Genomic DNA, 19,835 nt, shown 5'->3' with positions numbered 1-19,835 from the left:
AAGTGTGACCTGAGACCTCTGAGATGAAGTAAACCCGTCTTCTCTGAGTTGCCTTAGGTCAGTGTTTTACCACAGCATTAGGAAGCAAACAGAGAATATTGTTTTTCGAATATTGTTTTTCTCTGAAGCACCCTCCCTGACACGAGGCTGCTTGTCTGCCATGTGGCTGACCTCTATGCCAGTTTAAATCAAGCAGAAGGGCCTTTTCCCCATCTCTCCCCTCTCTGCCTTCCAGCAGCTGCTAAGGTTTGCAGTTAGCCAGCACTGGAGGGTTTTCTCTGCACTCTAATAAAGTAGTCCTCCAGCTTCCTTTTGAGACCATTCTTAATTCTCTTATTAATGAAACTAAGAACCCCAAAGTCCCTCTTACTATATAGGCCGGGTTGGCCTGGAACTCACTATGTGAGCCAAGGCTGGCTTTGAACTCAGGGCAATCCTCTGCTTTGACCTCTCAAGTGCTGGGATTATAGGCATGTGACAGGGTGTCACGCATGATACCCAGATCAATTTGAATGCCAGGTTAACAATGATTAATTTCTAGTACCAAGGTTGCCTCAGTGTGACACACTTAAAAAGCCATTCGTGGGGCTGGAGAGATGGTTCAGCAGCTAAGAGCACTGGCTGCTCTTCCAAAGGACCCAGGTTCAATTCCCAGCAACCACATGGCATACTGTCTGTAACTTCTTTTCCATGGAATCCAACATCCTCACACAGACATATACGCATACAAAACACGATTGTATATAAAATACAAATTATATATATACATACACATGTGTGTGTGTGTGTGTGTGTGTGCGTGTGTGTGTTGTGTGTATATTCCTTAAACCCATTTTTTGCTGTCAGGCATAGCTGGAGGTCCTGTGTTTTCATTAATCCTAGCACCCCCAGGGCCAGGCCTGTGAGGGAGTTGCCAGGAAATACCAGTAAACCTACAGCTAATTAAGAGCAAATTCTCCCCCCCCCCCCCCCCCCCGGCATCCCACCTTTTGAGAACAGCAAATCTCTCTCTCTCTCTCTCTCTCTCTCTCTGTGTGTGTGTGTGTGTGTGTGTGTGTGTGTGTGTGTGTGTGTGTCACACACACCTTAGTGGGGCTCTTTCTTTCCCTTGGTGATTGCTGATGCCTGGCTCCAACTGGTTCATGGGGACCAAAGTGTTTGCAAACCAATCTTTTAAAGTCCTGCCCAGACTTCCACCCAGGGCTGCTTCTGAAAGTCATGTCAGGTGACCTACCAGGACAGTGCCATGGGCATTCTGGGGCCTGAACCTGGGACAGGGCTGTGGGGTCCACTGAAGAGGAAAGGCTCCTCCCTTTCTGGACATATGGGATAGAGGAGGAAGGAACCGCTCAGGTAACTCCAGAGCTGTTTCCATGGCAATGGCTACTGACTTGGGTGGGAACACCTGTGGTCAGAGGACACTACATACTTGTGGCCAGGAAACTCAGCTGGACAACTACACAAGGCTATTTCCTGGGTGGAAACAACCCCAGCCTGCCCCCCACTGCCCCAACCTCTGTGGGGCATCTGCCTGTTCCAGCTCCAGGCCGTCTGGCTTCCCTTTGTACCACTCCCAAATCTCTTTGAGCTTGACTCTGAGAGGACAAAGGGACAGAGGATGTGTTTAGAACATGACTCAGCTACTCAGGATTCCTCTGCAGGTCAGGCTGGACCCAAGTGAGCACTCAGCTGATACCTCTGACCTAGTGGCTTCTCAAGCCCTTTGAGTCCCTTGCTATCATCCCAGAATTCTGATCTCTGGGGACACACTGGGACACTTTGTGTTGGGCTACAAAAGTGACTGTCCTGTGTTGGGCAGTCAAAGCCTAGGGTGCTCTCCTCCAAGGGGACCCTGTACCATCCTGACAGGAGCCAAGCAAGACACGGTGTCCCTCCCTGCTCCCTTTGGCTGTCAGACCATTGAAACAATGTCCCCAAGAAACTACAGCTCCCAGGGACCTCATGCTAGAGGACAGGAAGGGCTGAAGCCAGACACATTCAAAGGAACTTGTCTCCCAGGAAGAGATTTTACATAGTTGTGAACTTGCCATTCCACCTTCAGGAAGGACTAGGGCCCAGACAATGAAAATGGGCAGGACTGCCCTGGATTTAAACTTCATGTCAGGATCCTGAAGATGACTTGCCACAGGACCTCTCTGACCTTCTTCCTGTCTCTGCTTTTCACCCTCACTTGTCTGTTTAATTGTCCTATTGAGGATGGGAAGTCCTGGCCCAGGCTCTGGCCCTGGAGCTGTAATACCTACACCAGCCCATCTAATGCTCAGCTGTTTGAATTTTTTTCAGTGCTGGGGCTGGAACCCAGAACCTTCTCCAGGCCAGGCATCAGCTCTGCAGTAAGCAATACCCAGGGAGGAACAATCTAGCTGGATGGTGGGTCCCAGGCACCCTCTCCTGATGGTGGAGCTCCAGATGCCCCTGTGGACTGGCAGTCAGGGAAGGCTTTCTGGAGGAGGCTATTCTTGAAGTGTCAACCTTCGTGACTATTGCCACTGGGGCCAAATGGCATGTGAGGTAGGCACAGGTCACATTCCTGGCAGTGCAGACAGTGAGACCCATCACAGAGTGGTGGTCAAGGAACCAAACAGGATCACAAACAGAGAGCTGGCCATGCCCTGCCCACGCTGTGCCATGACAGGCAAGCCACTCCCTGAGCCTCAGCTTCTTCATCCCATTCACTATCACCACTAGCTAGTGGATGAGATGGGTCAGTTGGACAGACTGATGATGAGGGCAAAGGTTGAGAAACCTGCCTTGGGATGAAGGTGCCAGCCTGCCCACCCCTCCAGGAGACAAGCAGCGGCTCCCTGCACCATCCATGGGCCCAGCCGCATAAACAAGCAGGCTGAGCTCAGGGCTGTTGTCTTGCTGGCAGATAACAAGTGGGACATTTAAATCACCCAGCATTTGGGAGGTTGTGAGTTGTGGACCAGCCTGGATTGCAAAGTGAGACCTGTGGTGGTTTGAAGGAAAATGGCTCCCAAAGGAAAAGTCACTTAATAGTGGGCAAAATTGTGTCACTGTGGAGGTAGGTTTTGAGGCCTCATATGTGCTCAAGCCACACCCAGTTTCTCAGCTCACTTCCTGTTGCCTGTGGGATCAAGATGTAGCTTCGTCTCTGCTCACCACTCCTCCAGCACCATGTCCAGCCATGATGATAATGGACTGAATCTCTGAACTGTAAGCCATCCCAATTAAATGTTTTCCTTTATAAGAGTTACCATGGTCATAGTGTCTCTTTATAGCAATAGAAACCCCAAGATAGACCCTATCTCAAAAGACACAGGTCAGGGCTGAAAAGAGGGCTTAGGTGGTTGAATGCTTGCTGTATATCCATGAGAGCCTGGATTCAGATCCCAGCAACCACTTAACAAACCAGAATGTCTCCTGCTCACCTGCAACCCAGGGCTGTGAAGGCAGAGATGTCAGCATCACTGGGGCTTGCTGGTTACCAGCCTAGCTAGGGGGAAACAAAATGTGAGCTCAAGATTCAGATGGAGACCTACCTCAAAGGAACAGGTTAAGGAGAGTGGCAAAGGAGAACCCAGACACTCTCCTCTGGTCTCTACACATGCACACACAGACACACCTGCATACATGTGCATATACCACACACATACACCACACAGACATTCACCAAAAACCATAACTACAAAAATAAAAGTCAGATGTGGTAGCACATATTTGCAATCCCAGTTCTTTAGAGGAAGATCCAAGAGTATCAAGAGTTCAAAGCCAGCATGGGCTACACAAAGCCCTTTCTCAAAACAAGACAAAATGTGTTGTGGAATAATCTTTTTTGTACACTGTGAAGATGTGTCTCTCAAACTGGTTTAATAAAAAGCTGAATGGGCAATAGCTAGGCAGGATTATGGGGGGCAGAGTGGATGCTGGAAGGAGAAGGGAGGAGTCACAGCCAGATATAGAGGAAGCAGGACATGCACGAGATGAGCCAACAAGCCACAAGCCACATAGCAGGAAGTAAATAGACAGACATGGGTTAACTTAAGTTATAAGAACTAGCTAGAAGCAAGCCCAAGCTATAGGACAAGCTCTCATAACTAATAAGAAGTCTCCATGTGGTTATTTGGGAGCTGGCAGGCAGGACAGAAAAAGTCCATCACAGAAGTGTAGGAGGCAGGAGTCCTCAGTAAATGTGTGCTGTTGACATGGGCATAGACTCATGGGAAAATGGCAAAGCTTTTATTCTGGTCCTGTGTGAAGAAAATGACCACTATAGCACCACCCCGGTGTTTACAGCCTGAAGACTGCTCTCCCACAGTGAGTGTTCCTACCATGACTAGCTAAAGCTGTCTCCTTGATTCAGCTGTATAGCATAAACCCTGCCTCCTGTTTGCCGGTGTGTAATAGTCCTGCCTACTGTTTACTTGTGTGTAATAACCCTGCTTCCTTTCACCCAACCCAGCTTTCCTGTGTCTGCCTGTGTTTGTCATTTCTTCATATCCTCATGAAGCCCAGTCAGGGCAAGTCCCAGAAGTGGTAGTGGATGCAGCAACCAAAGGCCAGTTTTCTTCCAAAGGACCATGTTGGGTGGCTCATAGCCACCTTGTAACTTCAGCTCCAGAGGACCTGTTGTCCCGCACCTGCACTCGGGTGCACAGATACATACATACACAAGATTTAAGGTAATGAAAACAACCAAATCTTTTCAAACCAGATGTGGTGGTACGCACCTATAATCCCAGCAGTGGGGAGGCAGAGGTAGGTAGACTGCTTGATGCTACTGTCTCCACTCTTCGAGTGCTGGGATTGCAGCTGTGTACCACCAGACCTGGCTCAGCTGCCTTCCCTGCCTCTCCTCCCACCCCCACTGGGGCTTTCTAGGACCCAGTCTAGCCCTATAAACCAAATGTCCCAGATTCTGATAGGTCCTCTCAGGCTTACCTGGGGGCTGGGAGGGGAAATTGAAGAGTCAATAGCTTCAGATATACTTATTCTGGGTAGGAAAGTTGGTGAGCCTCTCGATTTTTTTTTTTCCAAGAGAGACCAAAAGGTAGAGAGAGGTTTCCTGCAAAATCCTCCAATTTTTAAAATCTTTATGAGCTGTCTGTGGTGGTGTTCACCTTTAATACCAGCACAGGCAGGTGGATCTCTATGAGTTCCAGGCTGGTCAAGGGAGATCTAATAAAAACAAACAAACAAAACAACAACAACAAAATAAAAAACCAGCAAACAAAAATATATTATTCCTTTAGCATGTTTGTGGTACACCTCTCTCTCTCCTCCCCACCCCCTCTGTGTGTGTGTGAGATGGAATACATGTTGAGGTCAGAGGACAATTTGTAGGAGTCTGTTCTCTTCTTCCACCATGTGGGTCCCAAGGATCAAACTCAGGCCATCAGGCGTGGCAGCAAGCACCTTTACCCACTGACACATCTAACTGGTCCCCAACTCCTCTAAATTTTAATTGCCAGTTCAAATTAAACAATATAAAATGAAATAAGACAGAGCCAAACAAACACATCTGTTGGAGGCTTGCTAGCACTCTGGCAGGATGCAGGGGGGCTAGAAGTGTCAGGATGTAGTAAGAGGGACAGTTTGGGAACCTCAATGCAACCACGGGAGGTTCTGGGTACACTGAGCACCAAAGCCTGGTCACTGGCCCAGCTGGAAGTTTTTGTAGGGAACAGCATGGCCACCACTGGCCCCTGGAGACCTAGAGTAAACAGTCAGCTGCAAAGCTTTCACACATGTGCACTCCATGCTGTGCCATCAAACCCTGCTTCCTGGGTGGGAGACCCTGGTTCATCTAACTTCCAAGCTTAAGCCCAAGAAAAACAAGCACGGGCAGCCAGGGCTTCAGGCAAGCACAGGGCATGAAAGAGTTACTGCCAAGCTGTACCAGCTCCTGTGAAAATGGAGATGACTATCCCTTCTTTACCACACCTCAGATCAGATGCCATTCCATCCAATACTATAGATACTAGTACCCGCTGGAGGACAGCCCTGGAAGATTAGAAATCTTGACTTTAGATTTATGGGGGAAGGCAGAAAGTAAAGATCTTAATAGGTTTGTCATAGATAGATCTTTTAAAGTAATTCATTGTTTTGAGTATTATTAAAACCATGTTATGTAGTACCGGGAGGATGATACTCAAAAGCCTAAAATAGCCCACTATACTTTCACTTTGAGCTGGCAACATTCTAACTCTTCACACTTGATGCTATCCACCCCAGAAGCTTTAACAAAGCAGGTGAAACTTGCTGAAGGTCCAGCATGGATGTGGCTTCCCTTTCAAAGCCTGATCTTTGTGGCAGCCCATATGCCTATGACCAGGAGCTTATCCTTGAATCTAAAAAGACTGAGCTATCAGGAAGGTAGATCAGCAAGACAGAGAAATAATTACCTAAAATCACTGAGGAAGACACTTCTGGAATGAATTGTCTATTAGCCACATAGTAATGAAGGTTCTAATGGCTGTAAGATTGCAGGGAAATAGGTCTGATCTTCCTAGCTCAAACTGAACCCTTCCCTCTTTCCCCCTCTCCTCTCCCTCCCCCTCCCTACCTGTTCTCCTTCCCTCCCCTCTCTCTCCCTCTCCCTCCCCTTTCTTCTCCGCTATCGCCTTCCCTCCCTTCCCCCTCTCTTCCCCCAAAGACAACAAAATAGGAGCATCTTTCAGGATTGGTCATTTAAAATTGTCACTTTTCTGTGGGCTCTTCAGAATGCCTAATCCAAATGTGAGAAGTTGGACCCTGTATGGTAGCACACACCAGCATTTCCAGCTCTCTCCAACTCTTGACTGCTTTCTGCTGTGACCATCTCATCCTCATTAGGCCTTTCCCCTGTGACTGCCAAAATTGTCCCTCATAGCCCCAGAATTCCCAGTGAGCTGAGCATTCCCATAGAAAGAACCTTTATTTCCCAACTATCCCAGCAAAAGTCATATTGGTCCTATGTGGGCCGTGGGCCTATATTCTCTACAGTGACAGGGACCAAATTCCTGATCACATGCCTCTCTTGAATTTGAAAGGGTCAACCCACTATAATGCAGGGGGACACAGGTAGCTATAGTCCCAGAAAGGATGCTGGACATTCAAAAATAACAGATTGCAACTGGATGGTGGTGCCATAGGCCTTTAATTCCAGCACCAGGAGGCAGAGGCAGGCAGATCTCTGAGTTCAAGGCCAACCAGGTCTACAGAGTGAGTTCCAGGACAGCCAGAGCTACACAGTAAGACCTTATCTTGAAAACCAATAATAATAACAACAACAATAATATGAACAAAAGATTGCCACTACAGTGCAGCATTTGAGAACAGGGACCCACATGGCAGGTTGTACACAGTACTTACCCAGAGTTCCTCTACATTCACTGCCACTTAACATTTACTTACACAACTGCCCCACATATGACAGGGTCTTTCCTAAGGAAGGAAAATGTGACAGATTGAAAAACATGACAACAGTATTTGGCAACCCTTCCCATCAAGGCCAGCATCAATTTCCTCACACCCAAGCTGGTTTAGTGACCCACATGCAAACTCTATGGAATAGAACCCATGCTTGAGACACTGCAGATGAGCCTGAAGCAGCCAGTGGTGGTACACATTGATCATCTGAGCACTCAGGAAGCCAAAGCAGGAGGGTTGCTGTCAGTTCAAAGCCAGTTTAAGTAACAGGAAGGCTGTTTCCTGCCTCAGAAAACCAAAAGAAATATGGGTATGGCCATGGGTAGAGTGCTTGTCAGGCATGAATAATACCCAAGGCTTAATCCCAGCATTTTATAAACCAGGCATGGCGGTGCACATCTGTAATCCCTGCACTGTATAAACCAGGCATGGCGGTGCACATCTGTAATCCCTGCACTGTATAAACCAGGCATGGTGGTGCACATCTGTAATCCCTGCACTGTATAAACCATGTGTGGCGGTGGACATCTGTAATCCCTGCACTGTATAAACCAGGCATGGCGGTGCACATCTGTAATCCCTGCACTGTATAAACCAGGCATGGTGGTGCACATCTGTAATCCCTGCACTGTATAAACCAGGCATGGTGGTGGACATCTGTAATCCCTGCACTGTATAAACCAGGCATGGCAGTGCACATCTGTTACCAAATACTTGGTACTTGGTTCAAGGTCTTTCATGGCTACATAGTGAATTCTAAAGTGATCTGGGCCACAGGAGATCCCTGCCTCAGAAGAAGGAAGAGGAAGAAGCTAGGGAATGGAAAAGAGGAAGTGAGAGTGAGGAAGGAGGGGAAGAGGAGGAGAGAGGATGGAGAGGAATAGAGGAGAAGAAAGGAGGGTAGGAGGGGAGGGGGAAGGGGCAGTGGTAGAGGCAGCAGCTCCGTTCCAGCCGGTCAGGATCCCATGGACCTGTAATTCCAGCCCTTAGAAAAAGAAGCAGGAGAATCATGAATCAAGGACCAGCCTGGGATAATAGGAATATCCTGTGTCAAAACCCAGCTCAAAATAAATGAGTCTGGGTCCCACTGTGACCCTCTGCACATGCACACTGAGAGCAGCATTCAAAGAACAAAGCTGTAGCAGATGAGAAGCAGAGGGAAAGCCAAGGGGCACAGCAGCCCAGCTGTGGACAAAAGGACCAGGAAGGGGGGCAGACTACTGGGTGAGCTGTGCCATACTGCATCATATAGCACATTGCATTTCCAAATTGTCCTTGTATGGTGCCCAGTCAGAGCTGACAAGGAGAAACAGGAGCAGTACAAGTCTTTGGAGGTCACAGCAACCAGGCACCACAATAGTGTGTCACAGCCTGTCACCCAGAACTGAGTCTGGGACAGAAGCCCCAAGCTGCCCCTTGTAGAAGGGAGTCCTCACCGGTGCAGAGACGGCATCAGCCTTCCCTTCTAACTGTTCATGAATCCATCCATTCATTCACACATTCATTCACTCAACAAGCTCCTTGCCCGCCAAGGATAGTGAGCCCAGAGCTGTGAGTTGGCCAAGCTGGAACTCAGCCTCAACATACACACAGGTCACTTAGCTCCGAGAGCCTCACTGCATCCTTGCAATGGTCACAGGAGGCAGGAAATCTCAGAGTCCCCCCTCCTCCTTTTTCATATAAAAACCACAGGCACAGAGAGTCTGATGAACAAGCCCAGGGCTCCACAGGTCTTTAGGGCAGAGGTGGGATTTAAACTCGAGACTGCCCCCAGCTACCAGGTTCCTAATCAAGTCCACAGTAGTTTCTGAGACAAGGACAACAGAGGACAGTCCCAGATGGAGAATTCTCCCCACAAATGGTGTGAACTGGTTTCTTGGCATTTGGGAGAGAAATGACTTTTCCAGACAGGTGAAATTAAGATTTGAGACCATCTTCTAGGGAACAGGCCTTGACCACTTAGAAGCCGCCCACCTCTGCCCTCCTGGAAACCTGGCCTTAGCTATGAAATGAAGTGTTTTTCTTCCTGGGCCCAACCCAGGATCACTTGCTGCAACCAGGCTGAACTTTCACAGTAGCCTCCCTGGGACCTCTTCAAGAGCTCTAGGCATGCCACACAGTGCCAAGCCTCGGCTGCCCTCCATGATCCCTTCATGCCTTCAAAACCAACAGCACCTGGGTGACTCTTACACTGCCAAGTTCAGCTGCCAGCAAGAGGTACAGCCTTGGTCTCCTCTAGAACCCACTTGTGTGTGCTAACTCTGATGAAACATGACCCACATTTCCTCTCAATGATGCTGGTCTCCTCTTAGTCACAGCTATTTCCCAGCTTCAGCAGACCACCATCAGTTGTCCTGGTAAAGCACTTTAATGGTAATAGTTGCTTGTTAATCACAGCCAAATCTTTAGCCCTATTTTTAATTCAAAATATGCAACCCAGGCTCTCCAGTCACACCCTGAATGCAGCTATGTCTGATGATGGCATGGCCTTCACTCTCCATGCAGCCACAGCTGGCTGATGCTGGCATGGCTTTCTGGATCACCTAATCCAAGGGCATGGGATCCAAATCCCACTGGTGAGACTGGACCCTGAGTCTCTTCTCACCTGAGCCCCTGATCAAGGACATTCTCCCCTAGGCCAGTAGGAGGCTATCTTGAATGTAAAAGAACACACTCACCCAGCAAGTGAGACAGGCCCCTTGAGGAAGCACAGATTTTTATTGTTTGTTTTTATTTTGATTTGTTTTTTTTTTTTTTTTTTTTTTTTTTTTTTTTTAGACAGGGTTTGGAAGTACAGGTTTTACTGTTGCTGCCGGAACCCTGGATCCAGTCATGACAAGATAGCCCACGCCAACTCCCCATGATATACAAGATACATTGTGTTTTCACACAAGACACAAGCATGTTGGTTCTTCACCAGCCCAAAGCTAACACAGCTGCTGAGAATGTTTCCCATTCTTCTGGGATGAATCAGCAGATAAAAGTAGCGCCTGCTGGTTTCCCAGCCAGGTCATCTTGCCTGAGAACCCATGTCAGCCCCAAGCAGTAGGGAGGGGCCAAATGCTGGCACACTCAGAGCCTTCCCAGGACTTCCACACTCTGCCCGCCCTAGACTCAGCTCCCAGCCTCAGGAGCTGAGTTACGTTTTTAGTTTCTCTCTGTTTTATTTTACTTTGTTTTGAGACAAGGCCTCATGTAGCCCAGACTGACTTCAAACTCTATGTAGTCAAGGATGACCTTGAACTTCTATTCATCCTGTCTCCATGTCTCATTTACTAGAGTTGCATGTGTGTCATCATGCCTAGTTTATGTGGTACTGGGGATGGAACACAGGGCTAGGGCTTTGTGTGTATGCCAAGCAAATGTTCTCCTGCCAGCTACATCTCCAGCACAGCAGTGGATTTAAAGCTTCCAGAACACATCTTGCTTGTTGTCTTAGTTAAATTTCCATTGTTATAATGGAACACTATAACCAAAAGCAAACTGGGAAGGAAAGAGCTTATCTGGGTTACACTTCCATGTCATGGTTAGTTAGTGATGGAAGCAGGGATTCAAGGTGGCAATGGTAGACTTGAGGAGAAAAACCATTTCCACGGCTATCTGATTAGAGCAAGCTGTATCCAGAAGTGCGCACTTGTCTGGTCAGACAATTGCCTCCCCCCTGGGTTGGGATTTCAGAGAGCAGCCCCTCACTGGCTTTTGAGTTTCCTTTTATGGGGAAGGGTTAGGGTTCATAGAAACAGCTGTCAAGACAATTGGCTGTTACATGGGGCAGACTTAGGGTTCAAGGCTGCCTGGGGGTAGATAACAAGAACACATCTTTGAAAGGGAGTCATCAAGGCATCTGGGAAGACACATTTCATAAGGGAAAAGGGATGGGCCTATATCACGGGGTTACAAATTCAGAATTGGTTGAAAACGTGGTTTTCAGGGTACATTTGGCTTAGGAAACAGAAACTTACTCTTGTAAGTTATGGAGCCTTAATGACAATGTACAACAATACAGATCCTATTTTGGTTTCACAGCAAAGGGAGCAGAAGCTATGGAGGAATGCTGTGTACTGGCTTCTGCTCTCCTCACTTGCTCAACCTGCTTTCTTGTACATTTCAGGACCACCCGCCCAGGGATGCACTGCCTTCGCATCAGTGATAGATGATCCTACAGTCTTGCCTGCCCTTCAGCCTGTGGAAGCAGAAGCATTTTCTCTGCTGAGGTTCCCTCTTCTCAAATGCCTGTAGGTGGTGTCAAGCTGACAAAAACAAACAAACAAACAAAAACAAAAACACCCAGTCTAGGCTGAATAGAGACTGGAGATGCCCATACTGTACAGAAGGGCCAACAGGACTTCTACGGGAAGTTCTGGTACCAAAGAACAGGCAGACGTTGGCCTTCCCCTTCCCATCAAGACTGGGCTCCCATCAAAGCCCCAGAAAACCTGAAATCAGACAAGAAGGGACAGTTTCTGGAGGCCTCTGAGAACGCTTAATAAAACACAAGGCTGGGGACATCAGACAGATGTCATTTTATGCTGGTTCTCAAGGGAACATGAGGGTGGGAGCCAGGAACTCAGTGGGGGCCAGCCCAGGAGGATCTCACTTGATCTGATTCCAGGTTGGATCTGCAAGAGACTTTGTCCAGCCATCCACTGGAGGAAGGGTTCAGGGCCAGAAGTATGAGAAGCGAGGGAGCCTAGGTAAGCTGACTATTGACTATTCCTCCTCCCCTCTGCCTGCTCACCTGCTTCCAGGAATTTTCTGGTCAAGAAGGGTGCAAATAAGGCTGAGAAATGAGTGCCTGTGTGGCCATGCTTTGGGGCACACAGAGGTGGGTCCTAATACTGCCTCTGGGCTACCTGCTTCTGGAGCTGGGGCAGGAGGTATGGCTCAGGGCAAGGAATGTGGGGTAAATGGTTTTTTGCCCAGAGCCTATGCAGGAAGCACCTGAATGTTTCCGGCTTTACCTGTCTTCAGGTATAACAGGCCTGGGCCCCAGGGGAAATTCCAACCCTCAGTTAGTAGTTCTGCAGGAGGGTGAGGTCTCTTCTTGGTCTATCCCAGCATCCACAGAGCCTGACAGGCTTCCATGTAAGCCAATTCTTGGCTCTGCTTTCCAGGACTATGGGATTCCAGAAGCAGGGAGGTCAGCATCAGGCAAATGTCATCCAGACACAAGCCTCTGATGCCAGGCTCTCCCAGTTGGAGAGTCCTGGCCCTACTTCTCTTCTCACCTGCAAGCCAAGGGATGGAAAACACCCCAAGTGGGGTGCTGATTAAAGAATAACTCATTAATTGGGGGTGCTAATATGAATATGCTTCAAACCACATACTTGTGAAGTAAAGGGAGAGGATCAGAAGCTCAAGGTTATCCCAGATACACACTGGGAGTTCGATAACAGTCTGGGCTACTTGAAATTCTGTCTCAAATGGCAACTGTACCACCAGCACCTCCCAATGGTGCCCTCAGACCCAAGTTCATGTTCTAGAGCAAGGAATCCCTGCCCTGTAGAGACCTCTTGGTCCCCAGCACAAACCATTCTGTCTCCTGCTTGTCAAACAGACCACACCTGTACTGGTCCTTTGTAGCTACTGTTCTTACAGTCTAGAATGCCTTCTCCTATCTTCTCCTGTTCCTTCTCTCTTGGCCTCAGACCTCCTCTGACCTAAGAAAGCGTTTCTGGACCCAAGCACCTCTAGTGGGCTCTTCCTTTTTACTCCATGTCTCCCCATCTTGTGCAGGGCTTTGCTGTGCTCATCTGCTCCCACCAACACACCCTCACTGAGATGGCAAGCTCTTCCAGAAAGCCCTTAGGCTTGGGGTTATGAAGATCTGGCACCTACTTCTGCTCCAGACCGAAGAAGTAACAGTTGGGTTCCTAGCAGCCATTTCTCTTTAAGCCCAGCTTGGCAGTGTACTGTCCAAATATTTTTTTGATGTTACTCTCTGCGCTGGTTAGTTTTTTGTCAACTTGACACAAATGAGAGTTCTTTAGGAAGAGGGACTCTCACCAGATTGTCCTGTGGCTGGAGCATTTGCTGATTAATGATTGATGTGGATGGGTCAATCCCACAGAGTGGATAGAGGGGTGTCCCCCCCCCCAGTCAGATGGTTCTGAGTTGTATAAAAAAGCAAGCTAAGCCAGCCACAAAGAGCAAGCCAATCAACAGTGTTCACTGATGGCCTCTGCTTCCAGGTTCCTGATTTGAGTTCCTGCCCTGACTTCCTTCAGTGATGAAGTGGGATGTGTAAGCATAAGATGAACTAAACCTTTTTCTCCCCAAGTTGCTTTTGGTCTGGGTGTTTATCACAACAGTAAACTCTAAATAAGACATTGTCCCTTTCTTACATTTGTGGAAACTTGACTTTAACATGGGCAGGGCTCTAGCACATAGCACATAGTAGAATTAGAATTTGAACTGAAGGCTGCAGAAAACAAATAACCTGGCTGATGATTATATCACAAGAGGCCTGGGTACAGGGTGGTGTGGTCTATTTGACAAGCTAGGATACAGGATGGTTTGTGCTGAATACCAAGAGATCACCCAATACACAGGAATTTCCTGCTCTAGAATGACCTTGGGGGCCAGACAGAGGTGGCGCAGCCCTTTAATCCCAGCATTCAGAGACACACTGTGAAACCCTGTTTCATAAAGGGGGGATAGCTACAGTGCTGTAATTGTCCTAAGGCTGCTATGGTAAATGATCAGTGTGGGATGCCTAAGAGAAGCAGTTCTCAACCTTCCTAAAGCTGTGACCCTTTAAAACAGTTCTTGTCGTGGTGGATCTCCCCAACCGTAAAATTATTTTCTTTGCTATTTCATAACTGTAATTTGGCTACTGTTACGAATTACAATGTAAATATCTGTGTTTTCCCTATGGTCTCTGGTGATCCCTGTGAAAGGGTCATTTGACCTCCCCCAAAGGGGTCTCGAACCACAGTTTAAGAACCACTAGCTTAGCACAACCACAATGTAGCAGGGTGTGGTGGTGCATGCAGCAATCCCAGCACTCAGGAAGCAGAGACAGGAGGCCCTAAGTCTGAAGCCAATGAGAGCTGCATAGTGAGACATGTCAAAAAGGGAGCTGGCCCTAGTTTGATTACTTCTGCAAAAGCTGTTTTTTGTTTTGTTTCCACACAGTCTCCTGCAGACCCTGCTCAGATTTGACCATGAACTTCTGATCCCTCTCCTGCCACTACCTCCAGAGCACTGATTTATGTGGTGGCAGGGTCCAACCAGAGCTTCCCACTTGCTAGACAAGCATTCTATCCACCAGACAATACCCTATCCAAATTCAAGTCATCTCCAGCTACCAGAATAGAAGGGCACTGTACAGCTGGGACAGTTGAGAGCAGGGTTAAGCAGTCCCCTCTCCAGGTTAACTCTTCACCATAGAGCATGCAAGAGGCTGGGGAGAGCAGTGGCATGATGTCCCCTACTTCACAGAGAAGGAAGCTGCTCCCAGCTCCCTCAGCATCCAAGTGCTGAGGTGCCTGATGCCCCGGGCCAGCACTACTTGTTGCCAGTGGCTGTGTGGGATCTGCTGGCCTGGGAGCCCTGCTGTGTGGGAGGGACCCTTGGCTTGGTCTGAAGGAAGCCCCACTGAGCCAGGCTCCAGGCCCACAGATCCATGTGGGCTCTGAAAACACCACCAGCCCCACTTACTCTGAGAATGGAAAGCTAACTACACATAGCCCTCAGGCTGAGCCACATTTTCAAGTTTTCTCTGGGTTTCCTCCCCCTTGAAAGGACAGATGCCTAGAATTCCACAGGCCTGCCCATTCTAGACCCCTAGTAACGGAAACAAAAGCCACCCTAAGGAGGTCTGAGTTGAGCTGCCAAGAGCCACCCAGGCTGCCATTACGTGATCCCTCTGCAGCTCTCTGCCATTGAACAGAGGACAAAGAAAGCCCTGACCTATCCTCAGTGTACTACCCACACAGGGGCGGATGGACTCTCTCTCTCTCTCTCTATCTCTCCCTCTCTCTCTCTTTCTCTCTCTCTCTCTCTCTCTCTCACACACACACACACAGAGAGAGGGAGAGAAAGAGAGAGAGAGAGAAAGAGAGAGAGAGAGAGAGAATCATGGATATGTGGACACAAACACAGGAGCCCTGATTAAGCCTCTACATTCTTGACCATATAAGCATGGGGATTCCTGCCCCATGCACACATCCCTCAGAGAGGTGATATGGGCCATGTTCCTAGAGAGAATGGACATAAGTCACACAGGGCCTCTGCATAGGAAGGCAGTAAGTCAGTTCAAATCTGTACTCTGCAGCATTAGGCTAGTTACTCAACCTCTCTGTGCCTCAGTTTCTTCATCTGCAAACTGAAATAATGGTACTTGCCAAGCTTGGAAGATTGACAACAAGCCAGTGATGCAAATAAATTATCAAAAAGGCCCAAAAATATGGAAGAGTTTATTATACATATTTTGGTGCAATAACAGTCACCAGTAGCTTCAGGAGGTAGGATCTTGAGGCAATGTGCTAATCTTTTGTAGCAATTGAAGGGGGGTTACTTAGTCTCACAGGTGACTCAGGCTGACTTCTCACTATCTTGTTAGGAAGTAACTCTTACAGTACCAGTTGCCTCTCTTGAGACTGGTCACTTGGGAAGAGGCTCCATGGATAACTGGGAGATGAGTGCTACATTTTATATAGTTGGGCTCAGCTCCAGGCAATCAGGCTAATTGTACAGGATGAGTATTTGTCTTGGGCACCAGTGTTGCTGTGAAGGCTGACCTGATCCTTGGAAAGCACTTGTTTGACACACAGCAAATGCTGACATCTGCTACAAATAGTAGCATGAACACCAGACATGTGTGAGGCTGTTTACCAACAGCCGTATGTAAACTCCAGTAGAGGCTCATATGCAGGGCTGAAAGTTGGCTCAGCAGTTAAGAGCAGTTAAGGTCCTGCCGAGGACCTGAATTTGGTTCCCAAAACTGCCCATAACTCAAGCTCCAGGGAATCTGACACCTTCTTCTGGTCTATGGGAGTAACTAATTGTACTCATGTGTACACACACACACACACACAGAGAGAGAGAGAGAGAGAGAGAGAGAGAGAAGAGAGAGAGAGGTTTTTTTGTTTTGTTTTTTAAAGGCTGGGCATGGTAACATGTGCCTGTCATCCTACCTCTCAGGAGGTAAGGACAAAAGACCAGGAGCTAAAGATCATCCTTGTGAGTTTTGGGGCCAGCATCATGGGCTACATGAGATCCTGTCTCAAAAAATAAACAAAAACGGGCTTAGTAAAATGTTGGTCACACAAGCATGTGGACCTGAGTTCAATTCCTAGAACACAAGTAAGAAAAGAAAGCTACCCTGTGGGGCATGTTTATGACAAGGCAGAGACAGGGAAGGTCTTGGGTTCAATGTCCAGTTAGTTGATAAAACGAGCAACAGGCCAGTGAGGTACATGTTCAAAATACCTAAGGAAATGGCACCCAAGGAATGACTCCTGAGGTTGTCTTCTGACCTACACATATACCCAGATCACATACATTCATCCACCTCTGCCTCCCAAGTGCTGGGATTAAAGGTGTGGTCACCACTGCTTGTCTTCTGTGGTTAACTAGTGGCTTATATGTGTGGCTAACTAGTGGCTTAGGTTTGTGGCTAACTTGTGGCTTACATCTGCATTCCGGTCTTCAGGCAAACTTTATTTGTTAAATTACAAAGTATCACAACATTTCCCCTTTTTTGTCTAAAATAAAAAAGAAAGCTATAACAAATATAAGAAAAACTATACATACAACAAGTACAATAACTATATACAATATATATAGGCAATAAGTACATCAGCAATGTTTAGTCCATTTGAATTTGACAAATTCAGAGAAAATACTCCATTATCTATCCTATCTTGATGAGTTCAAAGTCTTGTACCTAATTTACTTTCTATCATAACTTGCATTACCATACAAAACTAATTTTTTATATCATTATACACTTTATACCTTTCTAGTTTCTTTTCTGCATCTGGTAAATAAGGGAAACTATAACTATCTAGCCTTCAACTCCCTCAGATCCCCAAGAAGGTAATAGTATTAACTGAGTGAGCAGGGCCAGTGAGCAAGTGACTTCCAAAAAATGTGAGAAATGACAGAAACAACTGGCTGCCTAGACAGTCACCCAAGATTCCTCTGCAACATTGGGGCATCCATCTTTGTCTTATAGGCCCAGCATAACTGACAGACTTTTTGTGAAGCAAGATTTTTGAAGAACTGTCCCCTCTTGTCTTGGCAAAGTTTTGCAGTCACTCTCTTTTGTGTCCTGTTTGTCCCATTTAGACAGCATACTGACAGCAGTTGAGGCAAGGGCACTTTCTTGCCCAGAGACTTACTTTTGCTACAAAGAAAGTAAACTCCATGTGGAGACTCTTCAATGCCCATCATCTTCTCTGAAGTAGATTGGTACTGCCAGGAGCAGACATGTCTCATTGTTATTAAAAAAAAAGAAACTTATGTTATTAAAACATCTTAAATACCATATTTTATAGATCTCTGAAGTGTTTGATCTAAAATACATCTGTTTGATCTTGTAAAATTTGGTTGTAATAAGTGACTAATTACTAATCTGCATTTCCTTATTTTCCTATTTAGTGGACTATAAATTTGCCTTACATTGTTAAATGATCTGAATAGGTACAATAGTTTGAACAAGATTAGAAACCTATGTACAGTAGGTTTTAATAAAATTAATCTCAAATTTGTGTCCGTATACAAAATTTGAATACAATATACAAAAGTCCAATCCAATGTCAAATATTTAAAACTAGTAGTTGCTTTTTAGAAGTCAATTCAATAATCTACCTTTTAATCTCATCATATCTATATCCTCCCTTTTTTCTTTTCAGAGTAGATTCAATAATCTACCCCTTTATCCTATCATACCTGTATCTCACTTTCTCCTTTTCAAAACAAGAACCCTGAATCTAATCTCCCTTGTTTAGCTTTTTTTCCTGACCATTTCCAATAACAATTTGTAACCAATCTCCCTAAATAATGACAAATATCATAACCTATTGAATGACTAAAAACCATCCACACCACCTCTTGGGAATGTGGGAGTCATACTCTTAAAGTTACTTCCCTGCTGTCTGAGGATGGCAGCATCTGTAGGGTATCCTGAAAAGAAAAATATGGGTTAATTGTCAAGCCCTAGGAGAGGTAGCTGTATCATTTGTTGTCCAGACTCTGTGTAATGGTCAAGTGCAAGGCTTGTCTCAAATCCTGGCTAGAGTAGTCTGAGAAGTTTGTAGTCCAAAGCTGATCTTTAGTTTGTGTTATTCAGCTTAGTGGAGTTATCATAGTCCTGATGGAATTGTTGTTTTGGGGTTCCATCATCTTTTTGGAGACCAGAGATCGCATTAGGTCAGATTATCCCTTCTCTTGGTAATTTTTTCTGGGTAGTTCTCCTTTCTTCTTTAAGACCTTTGTCCAAAGATCTTAAATTCCTCAAGATTTTTGATCTTATTTTTTCAAAAAGACAAAAACAAAACCCTTCCCCAAAACTAACTTTGGGGAGGTTCTTAATCTAACCTTTATCAATTTTGCTTTATGGTTTCCCCTGAATTTTTTGTTCTCTCCTCTACAGCTGTTCTATTATCCAGAGTAGTATGATTTTTTTTTTTTTTTTTTACCATAGGCATTAGATTCTTTAATTGTTCTGGGAAGGAGTTTCCCCCTCCGATGACAGGAAACCACTGAACTGAATGTGGCATGGGGGCCTCCTCAAGGCTCCTCAAGGAGTTCACACACACACACACACACACACACACACACACACACACACACACACACACCCCAAAGGGTTACCTTGAATATCTCTTGTTGATCTACATTCATTAGTCCAATGCCTGTCTTTGCCGAGCCTTCTGTATAATCCAGAAGGGGAGGGCATTATATTTTGGTTATGCTTAGAAAAAAACATTGTTTCTAGGAATGCCCTGTTTGCAATCTCTTTTAAAGTTACCTTGTTTGCCACATTTGAAACATGTAACATTTCTATTTTTCTTCAAACTTCTGGAAATCCCCTCTCCTATCCATGCATTATCATGGCCATGATATTCAATATTGATTGTATCTTGGACCCATTCCTCCAAAGGTGCTGATCTTTCCTCTAATGGACTAATTATCCTTTTGCATTGAGAATTAGCATTTTCAAAAATCAGAGATCCAATTATTATTTGGTAATAATTGGTACATCTAGTACCAATTATTTGGTACATCTAGTACCATTCTATTTACTGTTAGTGTCAATCTTTATAAGAAATGGATATAAAGGATTCCTTTGTACCCCAAATAACTTTAGTAAAAGACACAATTTTTTCTTTCCTATTTCTCCAATTCTGTCCCAAGCATTCAAAGCTGCTGCATGGTATAAAGCCAGGGCATGGTCATCATATAGAGATTGCCTTTCTATAGTATCATAATCT

The 19,835-nt window shown here is 46.3% G+C and overlaps 1 pseudogene; it reads left to right on the top strand.

Moving 5' to 3' along the window:
* Positions 1-6,256: 6,256 nt before the first annotated feature.
* LOC127218885 (zinc finger CCCH domain-containing protein 15-like) overlaps positions 6,257-19,835 on the top strand; it is a 35,963-nt pseudogene continuing 22,384 nt past the window's right edge.

Source organism: Phodopus roborovskii, unplaced genomic scaffold, assembly GCF_943737965.1.
Source record: "Phodopus roborovskii unplaced genomic scaffold, PHOROB, whole genome shotgun sequence".
In the NCBI taxonomy this organism is placed as follows: Eukaryota; Metazoa; Chordata; class Mammalia; order Rodentia; family Cricetidae; genus Phodopus; species Phodopus roborovskii.
The sequence above is the reverse complement of the archived record's forward strand: the minus strand, read 5'-3'. Positions and strand labels throughout refer to the sequence as shown.